We start from the raw sequence: 15,285 nt of genomic DNA on the forward strand, positions 1-15,285 counted from the left end.
GGTACAATAAATAAGGTATAATAAAACATGTGCAATAAAATAAATGACAGTGCTCGAAAGGAAAAGGTACTGATATATATATAGATCAAAAGTTTTGGGTAGTACAAGCGTAAAGACGCTTCGGAAGTAAAAGCAAAAGGGTACAATAACCTACTCACTAGTCAGCATAGCTGGTCTATAAATACATCCCAAAAGTCTACTGATACACACTACACACTACTGTACATAATACATAACCATAATAACACTGCTCAATATCTCTATCTCTGGATCTCTGACTCATGGCAAGTCTGGACCTTCCAATCTCCTCAAGCTCCTCTAGAACCCACTTAGCCCACTCCACTAGGAAATCAGGGGTGATGTCCTCATGTGTAGCCTCAGCAATCCTCACAGCAGCTGCTCTACGAAACACCTGAAGCCTCTCTCTAAGTCGCCTCTCACCACTCCCAACCTCTCTGGTACGCATGATATGTAGTAACTCCTGAATCTGACCCTGTAGGATTCACTGCTCCATAAGGCAAGCCTCAAACTGATGATATGGGACAGGATAAGAAGAGAACTGGAAAGGTACTCCTATAACTGAATGACCAGTAAAGCCTGAATCAGCAGGTGGGGGTCCTCTGATAGGTGGCCTCATGTCTGGGGGTGGAATGGCCTGCAGTGTTACGGGCTGCAATACAGGTGGAGGTAGAATAGCCAATACTGGTGGAACAACAGGACGTGGATCTGAAGATGGTACTCCAACTGAAGGCTCTGAGTGATCAGCTGATACGGGGATAAAAGAGTCGGCCATCGATGCTATCTGAAATCATATCGCAATATAAGAATCTCGAACCATGACGCGAATTACACTAATACCTGTTATACCATAGCACTCAACCTCTCGACGTTCTATCTTTCTATTCCTTACTTCTAATCCTAACCCTCTACCCATTCCCATCAAACTAGGCTTGTGTCAGTGACTTATAACCTGTAGCTCTGATACCAAACCTGTGGCGCCCTCCAAACCCGGGTCAGAGGTTTGGGGTCCACACACACACACCTTATTTATCACCTGCTTATAATAATGATAAAGATAATAATAATGATATGCAGGGACCCTACTTACCAACTACCACGGACCACAACAGGTTAAAGTATGCACACAAGCCAAACACATAATTATATTACAAACCGTTCAAATCCCAAATATTCCAACTCAACACTGAGTACTAAACATTTTTACAAACTTTTACAAACACAAAGTATTCCAAAAGAAGCCTACTAGCTTAGCTCAATCAACCTGAACCCCTAGCTCTCACGCTGGACTGGGGATCCTCGTTACCAACCTGTTCCTTCTTAACTGGAAAAGAACATAAAAACATCGCACAAATGAGCTAACTAGCTCAGCAAGTCACAATGAAAAAACTGAGAATAATGATCATCAGGTAAATATGGTTATGATAACAAGTGAACAATGGATTATGATTTAGAATTGGATATTATATTTTCATTTTAAAAACCAAGGTTAGGCTGCTGATCAGTCACGCACTAACCCCGAGCAAAGCACACAACACTGCTCTAACTACTAGATCCAAGGCACACATTGGCCTAACTTGACCATTATATGGTCTGGCCACGAATCTGGTCCACAATTTTATAAAAACAATCAAATTCTACCATAATAACAAAATAAGCAGTAATAAACAATAAACAGGATCATTAACCACATTAGACGTTCAATAATGAAAATGATTTCAATCTACATAAAGATCAATATGGCATTTCCAAAGCTTGGCTGCTAGGTAGTGAAAGAATTGGATAACAAAAGAATCAGTATTTCAGGTTTTCAAGGATTTGGCCTTTCAAAGCATAAGATATAATGGTTTGAGTGTGTAAGCAGTCTTGGTTCAGTGTTTGATAATTAGTTTGTATGTATTTGTGGAGTAGTATCGTATATTTGAGGTTCGTATTTGGGTATACAACAATCAATGGTTTAGAAAGAATCAGGTTTACAGCTCAAGATCAATAACTGGAATCAGGGTTTAGGGTTTAGTGCTTCAAAGCACTTGCAATATAAAACAGGACTATCAATCACTATAATATCTCGAGAAAGTTCAGAACACTTGCCTGGTACTAGCTTATTATACTGCACTCACTTTCAGTCACGACTGTCTTACTCCTCGACTACCTGTTTCCCTTTCCTATGCATTGCCTCTTCTGCTCACATATCATAAGCATCTATCAATATTCAATTTATACGATTCTATTCGACACATACTTCTATCTACCCTTCGTTTCACCCAAATCCGATTAACGGATTGAAAGTTATGCAATAAACAAGTAAACATCCAATATACAGACCGACAGTTAACCAACAAGTCACATATAACACATAACACGTCGCATAATCAATGATATATCATTTAAAAAAGAAGTCTCGGGTCATCAATAGGCTTTCGGATATTTAAAATGATTTTTAAAACATTTTTCGGAATTAAAACAGATCGTTGAATCAATTTTGAAGTAGTAAACAGGGTTCGGTTGGCCAATTCTGGCTTCAAAACAATTTTATAATAATTATCGAGCCTTAAAAACAATTTAAAATAATATTTTAAAGCTCGAAACTATTTTTCGGAATTTTTAAATCATTTTTAAATAATTAAATCTAATTAAATAATTAATTAAAATCAATTAATAATTAATTAAATCAACTAATCAATTAATTTTTGAATTAATTGACTAATTAATCAATTAAAAATTAACTGAAATTAATTCAGATTTATTTTTGAATTAAATATAATTTTTGGAATTAAAATAATAATTTTTGGAATTTTCAGAAATTAAAATCGAATTTTTATAATAAAAATAAATAGGAAATATGATTTCTGAATATTTTTAAAATAGGAATCCTAAATTTGCAAACTCTGGAAACTTCAGGGACCAAACTTCATTGTCCCCAAAAGTCCAGGGACTAAACTGAAATTTTTACACCCCGTCGCCGGAAAATACAGGGATGGCCGGAAAATTCAATTCTGGCACCCTCATCTGCTCCAGATTTGTACTACACAACACCAGGAATCTATTCGTGCAATCAAAACACATCATTCATACCTGTCCTGGCCGGAAATTGGCCAAGAACATCGCCGGTTTCCGGGGAACATCGCAAATCTTCAAAACACAACTCCCTTCGATTCACTAATCCTCTGTTAACGAGCTACATACCAATCGATTGCAAATTTCATAAGGAACATAATTCACTATATATCAACAGCTAATAACCCCTAAATCCAAAAGCCCCAAATTTCAATTGAAAACATTCATACGGGTTATAAACCCTAATTTTAAAATTCGAGAATTAAACCCACTTTTGAGCATCTTATTGAACTCCAAATCAGACGTATGACATATGAAAATCATCAGGAAAACAAGCTCTACAACATGCAAACATCAAATCATACAAACAATCATCCGAACAAAAATTCATATTTTTAATAAAATTAATTCGAAAATAAATAATTTTTCAGAAAATAAACCTTGATTTCTGCAGTGATTTGGAACGCAGAATCTGATAGAACACCTCAAGACCTTCGTTTTGAGTACTCGAGCTTTTCAAACGGACTCCGGTAACACCTCCGATTATTGGTTTGATTCTCAGAAACGTTTATGAATTTATGAATTTTCTCTGGAAATTTATATAATTACTGACTGTAAATGATTTTTGATATGAAATAAAATACGGTAAAGGCTATTTATAATTACGAAAAATTAGTATCCCATTGGATCATTCCGGATATAAAATGGAACGTTTATTTGTAAAAACTGATCCAAACGGTATCAGTTTTCGGGAAATTATCCAAATCAGTACAATTTGTACGGCGGTCTTGGTCTCAGCGCCTGGTTACACGTACTACGAGGTGATAATTGGGATAGTTTAATAAAAAGCTCCCATTTATCGAAAATACGAGTTTTATTGATTTACCGAGATGAATATTGTATCGAAAATGTTGCGCCGGGACCCGCGCAGGACAAACCGTAGGCCGGATCAAAAAAGTTGAAATATGGAATATGCTCGGAATATTACAATTAGGTTAGGAAGGAGTTCTCGGAAGAGTTTCAGGTTCCAAAAACGTAACCACGGATGATGTCGGTTGGTTCCCGATTTTATAAAATAGATTTTAAATACCCCGAAAAAGATTTTATAAAATTCAAATGATTCCTATAAATTCATAAATCAACGTAAAAATAATTAGGAAGATATGACAATTATCTATATTTTATTTTGGACATATAAAAATTAAAATACTCAATTAATAATATTTTTAAATATCCAAACACATTTAACACCTAACAAATAATTCATAGAATAGATACTGAACACATATAATAATTATTTATTAGCAAAAATAATTACACGTTATATCCCGGATATTACAATAACTCTAAACTTAAATATTTTCTGGTCGTAGGATTACTAACTGGTAATTAGTAATCTGCAAAGATCGGTACATACTATGCTTGCTTCATTATGAAGGATGTCTGTTCTCATAGACATTTGTGTGGTGACACTATAGCTAGTATGTAGGTGCTTATTATAGAATAAGTTCACTGAACATGACTCACACAGCTGAACAACTGATGGAGTTCACTCACGTGTCAGCAGTTGTTCACATAGTGATAGTTGTACAAGTATCCTTAGACTTGAGGTCATCATAGTCATCTTGTGTACACTGAACTATGCTTTGGTTTAGTTCTTAGTCTCCAGGGATAATTATACGGGCTCTACTGGGTATAGGAATTTGTATACGAAGATAGTGTATGATCAAAAAAGGATCTACCCCTTCGAGTGAAGGAAGAGAATGTTCAATGCTGATCCACTTATGCTAGTTCAGGAATCTCTGGCTAGAGCGAATGAAATTAGAAAGGAGTTTCTAATTTACATTAAATAGAACTAAGCATAGTGAATGGGAAAGCAAATGATTAAATAAGATAGGCTTGACACAAGTTCCATGCCTTGTATTTAATCATGACATTGCAGGGTAGAAGGAATTGATTGTACGGTAACTACTCACTGAATAGGTTCTTGGTATTCTAAGCAGTGAATTCGTATTATCCGGATAGTCGCGATATGCTGAGAAGTATCCCTCACGATGTACAATAAATATGATTAATTTATTAATTAATCATATTTAATGAATTAGAGAATTTATATAAATAATGATAAAATAGTTTTATTATTATTTATTTCTACTACCGACTTAATATTGAACCTACAGGGTCACACAATAAAAGAGAATGATTTAATGGTGGAGGAATTAATTAATAATGGTTGGTAATTATTTATTTGTGAAATAAATAATTAATTAGCAGATTTAATAATTGATTAAATGAGATTTAATTAATTCTTAATATTATTAATTAAGAATTTAATTTTGGAAATTAAATCAAGTGAGAGAATTATTTTTCTAAAGTGTTTAGAAAAGGGATTAATGATTAAAAGGTGTTTTAATTATTAGTTAATTGGTTAATAAGAATAATCAATTAAAGGGTTAATAATAATAATATTTTATGGAAAATTTTCAGCTGAAAATTTTGCCTATAAATATACTATTATAAACCCTATTTGCCTCAACCCAAATAATTAACCCTGATTCTGAAGTTGAACAAGAGGGAGGCAACTAATTCTCTCAACCTCTTCCTCCTCCATCACATTGTACTCTTGGTGGATACCGGTGGAGTGCTTCACACTTGAGGAGCAGCAGCTAGGGATTTCCGTTCATCGTTCTTGGATCGCTATTAAAGACCTCCATCTTTCCATTAACGTAAAGCTTCTTAAGGTAAACATACTGAACTACGAATTAAATATTATTTTTCGCATGGATCCTGATAAGTGGCATTTTATACCACTTAGAACGTCTTAAAATGGCTTAAATTGGTGTCTTGAAATCAAGTATTTTGTGTATTTGATACGTTTTTCTAGTGTTTATGCATTTCAGGGTATTAGTTGCATTTCGGAGGAGGAATCATCAAGAATAAGCCTTGGCATGTGTTCACCATTGCGAGAGGAAAAGAACGGGCAGATTACGGCGAAGAAACGGAGCAAACCTGGAATTTTTCCAGTAGGGTCCTGCGCGCCCGCGCAGCAATGCTGAGCGGCCGCGCAGCAGCCTTGCGCGCCCGCGCAGAAATGCTGAGCGGCCGTGCAGGGTCGGGGAAAAAGCTGAATTATTTTAGACTTCTACTTCTGTTTGGCTTCCAACTTCTATGTAATCTGAGTTTTATGGGACTATTATATAAGTAGATTTGAGACGTTTTCATAGAGAATATGAAGGAGATTATGTTTTAGATTGTGTTTGGCGCAAGAAGCGAAGGAGATAAGGAAGAAGACCGATTTAGCACACTGCAGCGAAGAGGAAGCATATTTTCTTGTGATTCTTGTTTCGTTGTAACGTTGGATGCTAGTTTTCTTGCTTTGACTTATTTACTCTTGTGACGTACTCTGTTTTAATATAATTAGTTTAGTTATTATTTTCTTGTGTTGTTTATCATGATTTCATATGAACCCATGATGGCGATAAGTTCTATTATGGGCTAATCGTGATCATGGGGTTGCAATGGATTTATTATGGAATTCTTTAGTTAATTGTTTAATACTTTAGTGTGTGATGATTGCATGATATCTAGTATTGGTTGTGCGTATTCGTTTTATGTGCGTCGCGAACATATAAGATAGGGTGTTAATCTCTTGTGAAGCGACGGTGGATCTTGAGATTTAGAACTTGCCATGCTAGCATAGGTTCATGTACGTTGTGCATGATTAGTGGGTAACTCTAACAGTTTTATTTGCCCTATGTAATCAAAAGGGATAACTTGTGCTTAAATCGTTGTGTTGTCAATTTCTGTAGACATATAGGAACTCAACATGATTGATGACTATTCAACTTCTATCTTAATTGTGGATGCTTGGTAGAATGGTATTAGTACAATGAATGTTGGCTTTTATCAGTTTCGTGTTATTCGATTAATGTCATCACTGTCACATGCTAAAGGTAATAACAATGGCTATAGAAGGAAGTAATAATGAAGTTGTGATCTCATGAGTGTTTTATTATTGATAAATTGAAGTGTTAGTTAAGTGGTTAATTAAGTAGTTAATTATAGTTAATATTTAATCAACAATTTTAAGTGTTATTATCTTAACATTGAGAAGTAGTCATACATTGGTGAGTGAGTTTAATTAGACAATAACTTAGTCTGAGTCTCTGAGGGAACGAACTAGAAAGTATTCTATATTACTTGCGAACGCGTATACTTGCGTGAATATTAGTGCGTGATTTCGCCCTAACAAGTTTTTGGCGCCGCTGCCGGGGACTCAGCGTATTTGTTTAGTTTATGTACTTACCATCATTGGTCATTAGGACTCAGTGATTAGGACGTAGTAGTTAATTACTCTTTTCGGTTGTGTTTCAGGTACTTTAGCAAGCGTTTATGCAAACTCGTTCTCGTGCTCGCAAGAGGACCTTAGATACAGCTGAGGAGAAAGACGAAGTTCTTGATACTCCGGAGAAGTTAGATTTTGAGGATTCGGATTCAGGAACTGAGCAGAAAGAACCAGTAAACATGGGAGATCGTATTGTTCAAGCTGATCCAGCTCTTATGGATTTTTCTCGGCCTAAAATTGATGACATTCAGTCAAGCATCCTTCATCCGGCTATTCAAGCTAACACCTTTGAAATCAAGCCGGGCATTATTCAGATGGTGCAGAATTCTGTTTCTTTTGGAGGAGTGGCAACTGAAGACCCCAACATGCACATAAGAAATTTTGTCGAGATCTGTAGCACTTTTAAGTATAATGGCGTGACTGATGAGGCTATCAAGTTGAGGCTTTTCCCATTCTCACTGAGGGATAAAGCTAAAGAGTGGTTACATTCTGAACCAGCTGGGTCCATCACTACGTGGCAAGATCTTGCGCAAAAGTTTTTGGTGAAGTTTTATCTAATGGCAAAGACTGCTGCTATGAGGAGTGCTCTTACTCAGTTTGCGCAGCAACCTACAGAATCTATGTGCGAGGCTTGGGAACTCTACAAGGAAATGTTGAGAAAATGTCCACATCATGGAATGCCGGATTGGATGGTAATCACTGGTTTTTATAATGGTTTGGGGGCCCAATCTCGGCCCATGCTCGATGCAGCAGCTGGAGGCGCCTTATGGGCTAAAAGCTATACTGAGGCGTATAATCTTATCGAGACGATGGCTGCAAATGAGCATCAAAACCCAACTCAGAGGATGACGTCAGGCAAGGTAGCAGGTATTCTGGAAGTTGATGCAGCCACCGCTATTGCAGCCCAGCTCCAAGCGCTATCAATGAAGGTTGATTCTTTGGCTACGTATGGAGTTAATCAAATAAATATGGTTTGTGAGCTTTGTGCAGGTTCTCATGCTACGGATCAGTGTTCTCTTGTCAACGAATCTGTTCAGTATGTGAATAATTATCAGCGACAACATCAGCCTGTGCCAGCGACCTATCATCCTAACAACAAAAATCATCTAAATTTCAGCTGGGGGAATAATCAGAATGCTATTCAGCCAACATATCAGCAAGGAGTAAGTAAACAGTTTAACCCACCTGGATTCAGCAACCACAGCAGTATGCTACAAGGTAATCATATCCTCAACAGGGAAGTGCAGCTGCACCTACTAGTGCTGATTTTGAGGAACTTAAGCTGTTATGCAAGAGTCAGGCGGTTTCTATCAAGACCTTGGAAAATCAAATCGGTCAATTAGCCAATGCAGTGCTCAATCGTCAACCTGGCACTCTTCCCAGTGACACGGAAGTACCAGGCAGGAAGGAAGCTAAAGAGCAAGTCAAGGCTATTACCTTAAGGTCTAGAAAAGTAGCTGATGCTGAAAAGGCAAAAGAAGTCGAAGCTGAAGTTAGAGATGAAGAATCTAAGCAAAAGGAGAAAGTGGCGGAACCAAAGAAGACTACTGTTGAACACACTCTGCCTGAGGCTAATACAGGGGAGAAACAGCTCTATCCTCCACCAACTTTTCCTAAGAGATTGCAGCAACAAAAGCTGGATAGACAGTTCGGGAAGTTTCTGGAGGTGTTCAAGAAGCTTCACATCAATATACCTTTCGCTGAGGCGCTGGAACAAATGCCTAGTTATGCGAAGTTTATGAAGACTATTCTTTCAAGGAAGGTGAAACTGGATGACCTTGAAACCGTTGCTCTCACGGAAGAATGTAGCGCGGTTCTGCAACAAAAGTTACCACCAAAACTGAAAGATCTAGGAAGCTTCACCATTCCTTGCACCATTGGCAATCTAAATTTTGACAAGTGCCTTTGTGATTTGGGAGCAAGCATTAATCTGATGCCGTTGTCGATCTTTAAAAAGCTGGATCTGCCTGATCCAAAACCCACATACATGTCGCTACAATTGGCGGACCGTTCCATTACTTACCCAAGGGGCATAATTGAGGATGTGCTCGTCAAGGTGGATAAGCTCTTCTTTCCTGCTGATTTTGTTATTCTGGATTTTGAGGAAGATAAGAAGATTCCCATAATCTTGGGGAGGCCTTTCTTGGCTACTGGCCGTACCTTGATAGATGTGCAAAAAGGGGAACTTACTATGCGGGTCCAAGATCAGGATGTGACCTTCAACGTATTCAAGGAAATGAAATTCCCTACAGAAGATGAGGAGTGCTTAAAAGTGGATGTGATTGATTTTGCGGTTACTTCGGAACTCGATCACATGCTAATGTCTGATGCATTGGAAAAGGCCTTAGTGGGGGATTTTGACAGCGATGATGAAGATAGCAACGAGCAATTACAATATCTGAACGCTTCTCCATGGAAGCGAAAGCTCGACATACCATTTGAATCTCTTGGTACTTCTGACCTTAAGAATGCTGAAGGGAAGCTCAAACCATCAATAGAGGAAGCACCTACCTTGGAGCTCAAACCATTACCTGAACACTTGAGGTATGCTTTTTTAGGTGATTCATCTACGTTACCTGTTATTATTTCAGCTGACCTTTCAGGTAGTGAGGAAGACAAGCTCTTAAGAATTTTGAGAGAATTCAAATCGGCTATAGGATGGACCATAGCAGACATCAAGGGGATAAGTCCTTCATATTGTATGCATAAAATTCTGTTAGAGGAAGGTAGTAAGCCAACTGTGGAACAGCAGCGAAGACTGAACCCGATCATGAAGGAGGTGGTGAAGAAAGAAATTCTGAAATGGCTAGATGCAGGCATCATTTATCCTATTTCTGACAGCTCGTGGGTGAGCCCCGTGCAATGTGTACCTAAGAAAGGAGGTATCACTGTGGTCGCAAATGAAAAGAATGAGCTCATTCCTACTCGAACAGTTACAGGATGGAGAGTATGCATGGATTATAGAAAATTGAACAAAGCCACAAGGAAGGATCACTTCCCTCTCCCATTTATTGATCAAATGCTTGACAGATTGGCGGGACATGAGTATTTTTGTCTTCTGGATGGTTATTCCGGGTATAATCAGATTTGTATTGCACCAGAGGATCAGGAAAAGACTACCTTTACTTGTCCATTTGGCACATTTGCTTTTCGTAGAGTTTCGTTTGGGTTATGTGGCGCCCCGGCCACCTTTCAGAGATGTATGATGGCTATATTCTCTGACATGATTGGAAATAACGTCGAAGTGTTCATGGATGACTTCTCCGTCTTTGGACACTCATATGATGAATGTTTGAATAATCTGCGCGCCGTACTCAAAAGATGCGTGGAAACTAATTTGGTGCTTAATTGGGAGAAATGTCATTTTATGGTGCGTGAAGGCATTATCCTTGGGCATAAGGTCTCTAGCAAAGGTTTGGAGGTGGACAAGGCCAAGGTGGGAGTCATTGAAAATCTTCCCCCACCTAATTCGGTGAAAGGAATCCGTAGTTTTCTCGGTCATGCGGGTTTTTATCGGCGATTCATCAAGGACTTTTCAAAGATATCTAAGCCGTTGTGCAATTTACTTGAGAAAGATGTGCCTTTCAAATTTGATGATGAATGTTTGGCAGCATTCGAGACTCTCAAGGAGAATTTGATCACGGCACCAGTTATTACAGCACCAGATTGGACAGAACCGTTTGAGATGATGTGTGATGCGAGTGACTATGCGGTAGGTGCAGTTCTGGGACAGCGCAAGAAAAATCTCTTCCATGTGGTCTACTATGCGAGTAAGACTTTAAATGGGGCCCAATTGAACTACACCACTACTGAGAATGAGCTTTTGGCTATAGTCTTTGGCTTTGAGAAATTTCGATCTTATCTGCTTGGTACGAAAGTGACAGTATTCACTGATCATGCAGCTATTTGCTATCTGGTTTCTAAGAAGGATTCAAAGCCGAGACTCATTCGTTGGGTGCTTTTACTTCAAGAATTTGAGTTAGAGATCAAAGATAGAAAAGGTACTGAGAATCAAGTAGCTGACCATCTCTCTAGGTTGGAGAATCCCGATTCTACTTCACAAGATAGGACGTTAATCAATGAATCTTTTCCGGATGAGCAGTTGTTTGCAATTCAGGAGGAAGAACCATGGTTTACAGATATTGTAAACTATCTTGTCAGCAATATAATGCCGCTTAATTTGACATCCGCTCAAAAGAAGAAGTTTCTGCATGAGGTGAAGTGGTATATGTGGGATGAACCATATTTGTTTAGACAGGGAGCTGATCAGATCATCAGGAGATGTATCCCGTTCTGTGAGACGGAGGGGATATTACGAGACTACCATTCCACGGTTTATGGTGGACACTATGGAGGTGAGAAGATGGCAGCTCGTATTCTGCAAACAGGTTTTTTCTGGCCTACTTTGTTCAAGGATGCTCATCAGTTTGTTTTAAGGTGTGATCGTTGCCAAAGAGTGGGAAATTTTTCAAGGAAGGATGAGATGCCATTAAATGTGATGCTTGAAGTCGAGGTCTTTGATGTATGGGGAATCGATTTCATGGGGCCTTTTTATCTCGTCTTGCAATAATCAGTACATCTTGCTGGCAGTCGATTATGTCTCAAAATGGGTCGAAGTTAAAGCTTTACCGACAAATGATGCAAAGGTAGTACTAAATTTTCTTCATAAGCAAATTTTCACAAGGTTTGGAGCGCCTCGGGTAATCATAAGTGATGAAGGATCGCATTTTTGCAACCGTAAGTTCACTTCTATGATACAGCGTTATAATGTGAATCATCGAGTAGCTACTGCCTATCATCCGCAAACAAATGGTCAAGCGGAAGTGTCTAACAGAGAGATAAAGCGCATTCTAGAGAAGGTCGTTTGTCCGTCAAGGAAGGATTGGTCTTTAAAGCTCGATGAAGCTGTTTGGGCTTACAGAACAGCATACAAAACTCCACTTGGGATGTCACCATTTCAGTTGGTGTACGGTAAGGGATGTCATCTACCGGCGGAGCTTGAGCATAAGGCCTACTGGGCATTGAAGAAATTGAACCTGGATTTAGATGCAGCTGGTAAGAAAAGAATGCTTCAGCTTAATGAACTTGATGAATTTCGACTTCAAGCGTACGAGAATAACAAAATGTATAAGGAAAAGGTGAAGAGGTGGCACGATAGGAAGCTACATCCTAAGTTATTTGTGCCAGGGCAACAAGTTCTGTTATTCAACTCTCGGCTCCGACTTTTTCCTGGGAAGTTGAAATCAAGGTGGTCTGGACCTTTTATTGTCAAAACTGTGTTTCCACATGGAGCGGTGGAAATTTTTGAGAATGATTCGGACCAAGCATTCAAGGTTAACGGTCAGCGGTTGAAGCACTACTATGGGGACATGGCAAACCGAGAGGTGGTTAGTGCCATTTTGTTGACTACTTGAGAAAGGTACGGAACGTCAAGCTAATAACGAAAAAGAAGCGATGCGTGGGAGGCAACCCATGAATTGTTGTTACAGGAACCCTTAGAAGTTAATAACCTATCCAAAAACATAAAAAAATCAGAAAACAGGGGCTGAAATTTTTTTTTTCCAGAGACCCTCTGCGCGCCCGCGCAGAAATGCTGAGCGGCCGCGCAGGGGTCGAGTTCCAGAAAATTTTTTACAGTTCAGAAAAAAAAAAACACAAAAACCCATCACAGCCCATAAACCCACGAATTCTTTTCCCATTACCCCATGATTTTATCCCTCAACCCCACTCCTAATCTAATTTAACCTACTCCACACCCTATATATACATACACCTATCCCACATATCTCCCACAAACTTCCTACACTTAAACCCTCTCATAAACATCAAAAATCAGTTCTTACATACTTTTATTCACAAATCAATGGCACCCAAGAGAGCACGCACTATTGATAACAGCAGCACAGTTCCTACTGCTGATTCATCAAGGGGTACTGCTGTAAGGCCTCGGTTAACTGACAGAGCTGTGGAGGAGGAGTACACTAGGCTGTTGGGGAAGCCCATTCTGAAGGAGAGGGGGTTTTTACCATCAGGGAGGGATGGTGAGTTGTTGCCCATGATTGCAGAGAAGGAGTGGATAGCTTTTTGTGAGTCACCCGAAGCAGTACCGATGAGTGTTGTTCGCGAGTTCTACGCGAACGCGAAGGCTGAAAAGAATGGGTTTTCTGTAGTTCGTGGGCTGACGGTTGATTATCATCCTGCGGCGATTCGCCGTGTGATTCGACAGCGAGAGAGGAAGCCCGAGGAGGAGAACTGGAATGAAAAGACTGCTGAGGATTTTGACTTGGATTTGATTTGTGCGACTCTCTATCGACCGGGCACAGTTTGGAACCGCAGTCCAGCCAATAATGAGTATCGTCACTTTCCGGCGATCTCCATGAACAGGTATGCCCGTGCATGGAATGCATTTATATGTGCTAATATTTTGCCTTCTTCACATGCACACGAGGTCACAGTTGAGAGAGCACAGTTGTTGTGGGGAATTCTGAATGAGGAATACTATGTGGACCTTGGTGAGTTTATCTACCAAGGAATTCTGAAGTTTTTGAGGGGAGCAAAGCATATGAACATCCCTTATGCATCCACGGTTATGAAGCTATGCCGAGCAGTAGGAGTGAACTGGCCGGCTCATGAGCAGTTGCAGTTGCCAGCAGCTCCGATAGATTCTGGCACTCTGAATGGGATGCAGGAGTGGACCGGTGGTGAGCCTGAGGAGCATGGGCTGGGTTATCGTCTTCCAGGAGGACGTCCAGCACGAGGTGCTACTATGGCTAGGCCAGGGCGTGGTGAGGCTGGTTCTTCGAGAGCTCAGGAGGGTGCTGGGATGGGTGATGCCGAGTATAGGAGGCTTTCACGGCGGATGGATGCCATGTATGAGACGCAGAGCAGGTTTGCTCAGGAGCTCACTCTTGCGTTAGGGACTGCTTTTCGAGGCCTTGGAGCTGATATCCAGTGGCCAGTTTTTGGTGAGGACTCTGCATACCCGCCGCCTGATACTCCACCCACTGAGGGTGATGATGATGACTCCGAGTAGGTATACCCTGTGTTCCTTTCTACTACCTTCACTGGGGACAGTGAAGATTTTAAGTTTGGGGGTGGTAGTTAAGGAATATTTTGTGTGTGTCATATAGCTGCATATTCATGATAGTTAGTTCATATAGTTGCATAATTTTTGCCATATAGTTTTTTTTATATAGCTTTATTTGTTTGTCATATCATATAGCTCATGCATATACCATGATCCCTTTTGCAATAATTTATCGACTGAATTGTGATATTGATGCGAGTGTAGTGATAGCATTAAAGTGATATTAAGTTGTGTAGGTTGATATGCATGCTAGAAGCACTTGTATTTTCACTAAGTCTTAGAGAATGCTTAAGGGCTAGATTGTTGTTATGATCTGATTATTTTCGAGGATAATCTATTTATTATGCTTAGAATTTGATAATAGGTTCTTAGTGGTAAAGGCATAAAAAAAAATGGAGTAAAAATGGAATTTGTTGCTAGTTGTGGCTAGGCGTCAAATGGCTAGTAGCCGGCTCGCATATTATGCGAGTAGTCTAGGGTTGAGCAAGATGGAGCGAAACGCACTTGCTCAGAAAAGAAAAAAAAAATTGCATAATTGATCAAGAGTGGGCTCTTTGGTATTCGAGTTATTAAGTTCTTAGGGGACTTTGTGCCTAGTGACCTAAGGCTTTTAGAGTCTGGGATCCGCTAACCTAACGCTCGTTACATGGATACCATTGTATAAGTCTTTTGTGGACCTCACTCATTGCACGGTCAAATAAGCATTTGAGTTGTAAATAAAAAGCACGATTCCGTAGTAAGCTCCAGAGTTCTTGTAGTGTTGTATATCACTTTGTGC

The 15,285-nt window shown here is 39.4% G+C and overlaps 1 non-coding gene across 1 annotated transcript; it reads right to left on the reverse strand.

The window, feature by feature from the left end:
• Positions 1–7,992: 7,992 nt before the first annotated feature.
• LOC141662916 (small nucleolar RNA R71) lies at positions 7,993–8,099 on the reverse strand. Its single transcript, XR_012551018.1, has one exon. It is a non-coding gene; the product is annotated as a small nucleolar RNA R71 (small nucleolar RNA).
• Positions 8,100–15,285: the final 7,186 nt, after the last annotated feature.

This window comes from Apium graveolens, chromosome 5 (genome assembly GCF_009905375.1).
Source record: "Apium graveolens cultivar Ventura chromosome 5, ASM990537v1, whole genome shotgun sequence".
Taxonomy (NCBI): domain Eukaryota; kingdom Viridiplantae; phylum Streptophyta; class Magnoliopsida; order Apiales; family Apiaceae; genus Apium; species Apium graveolens.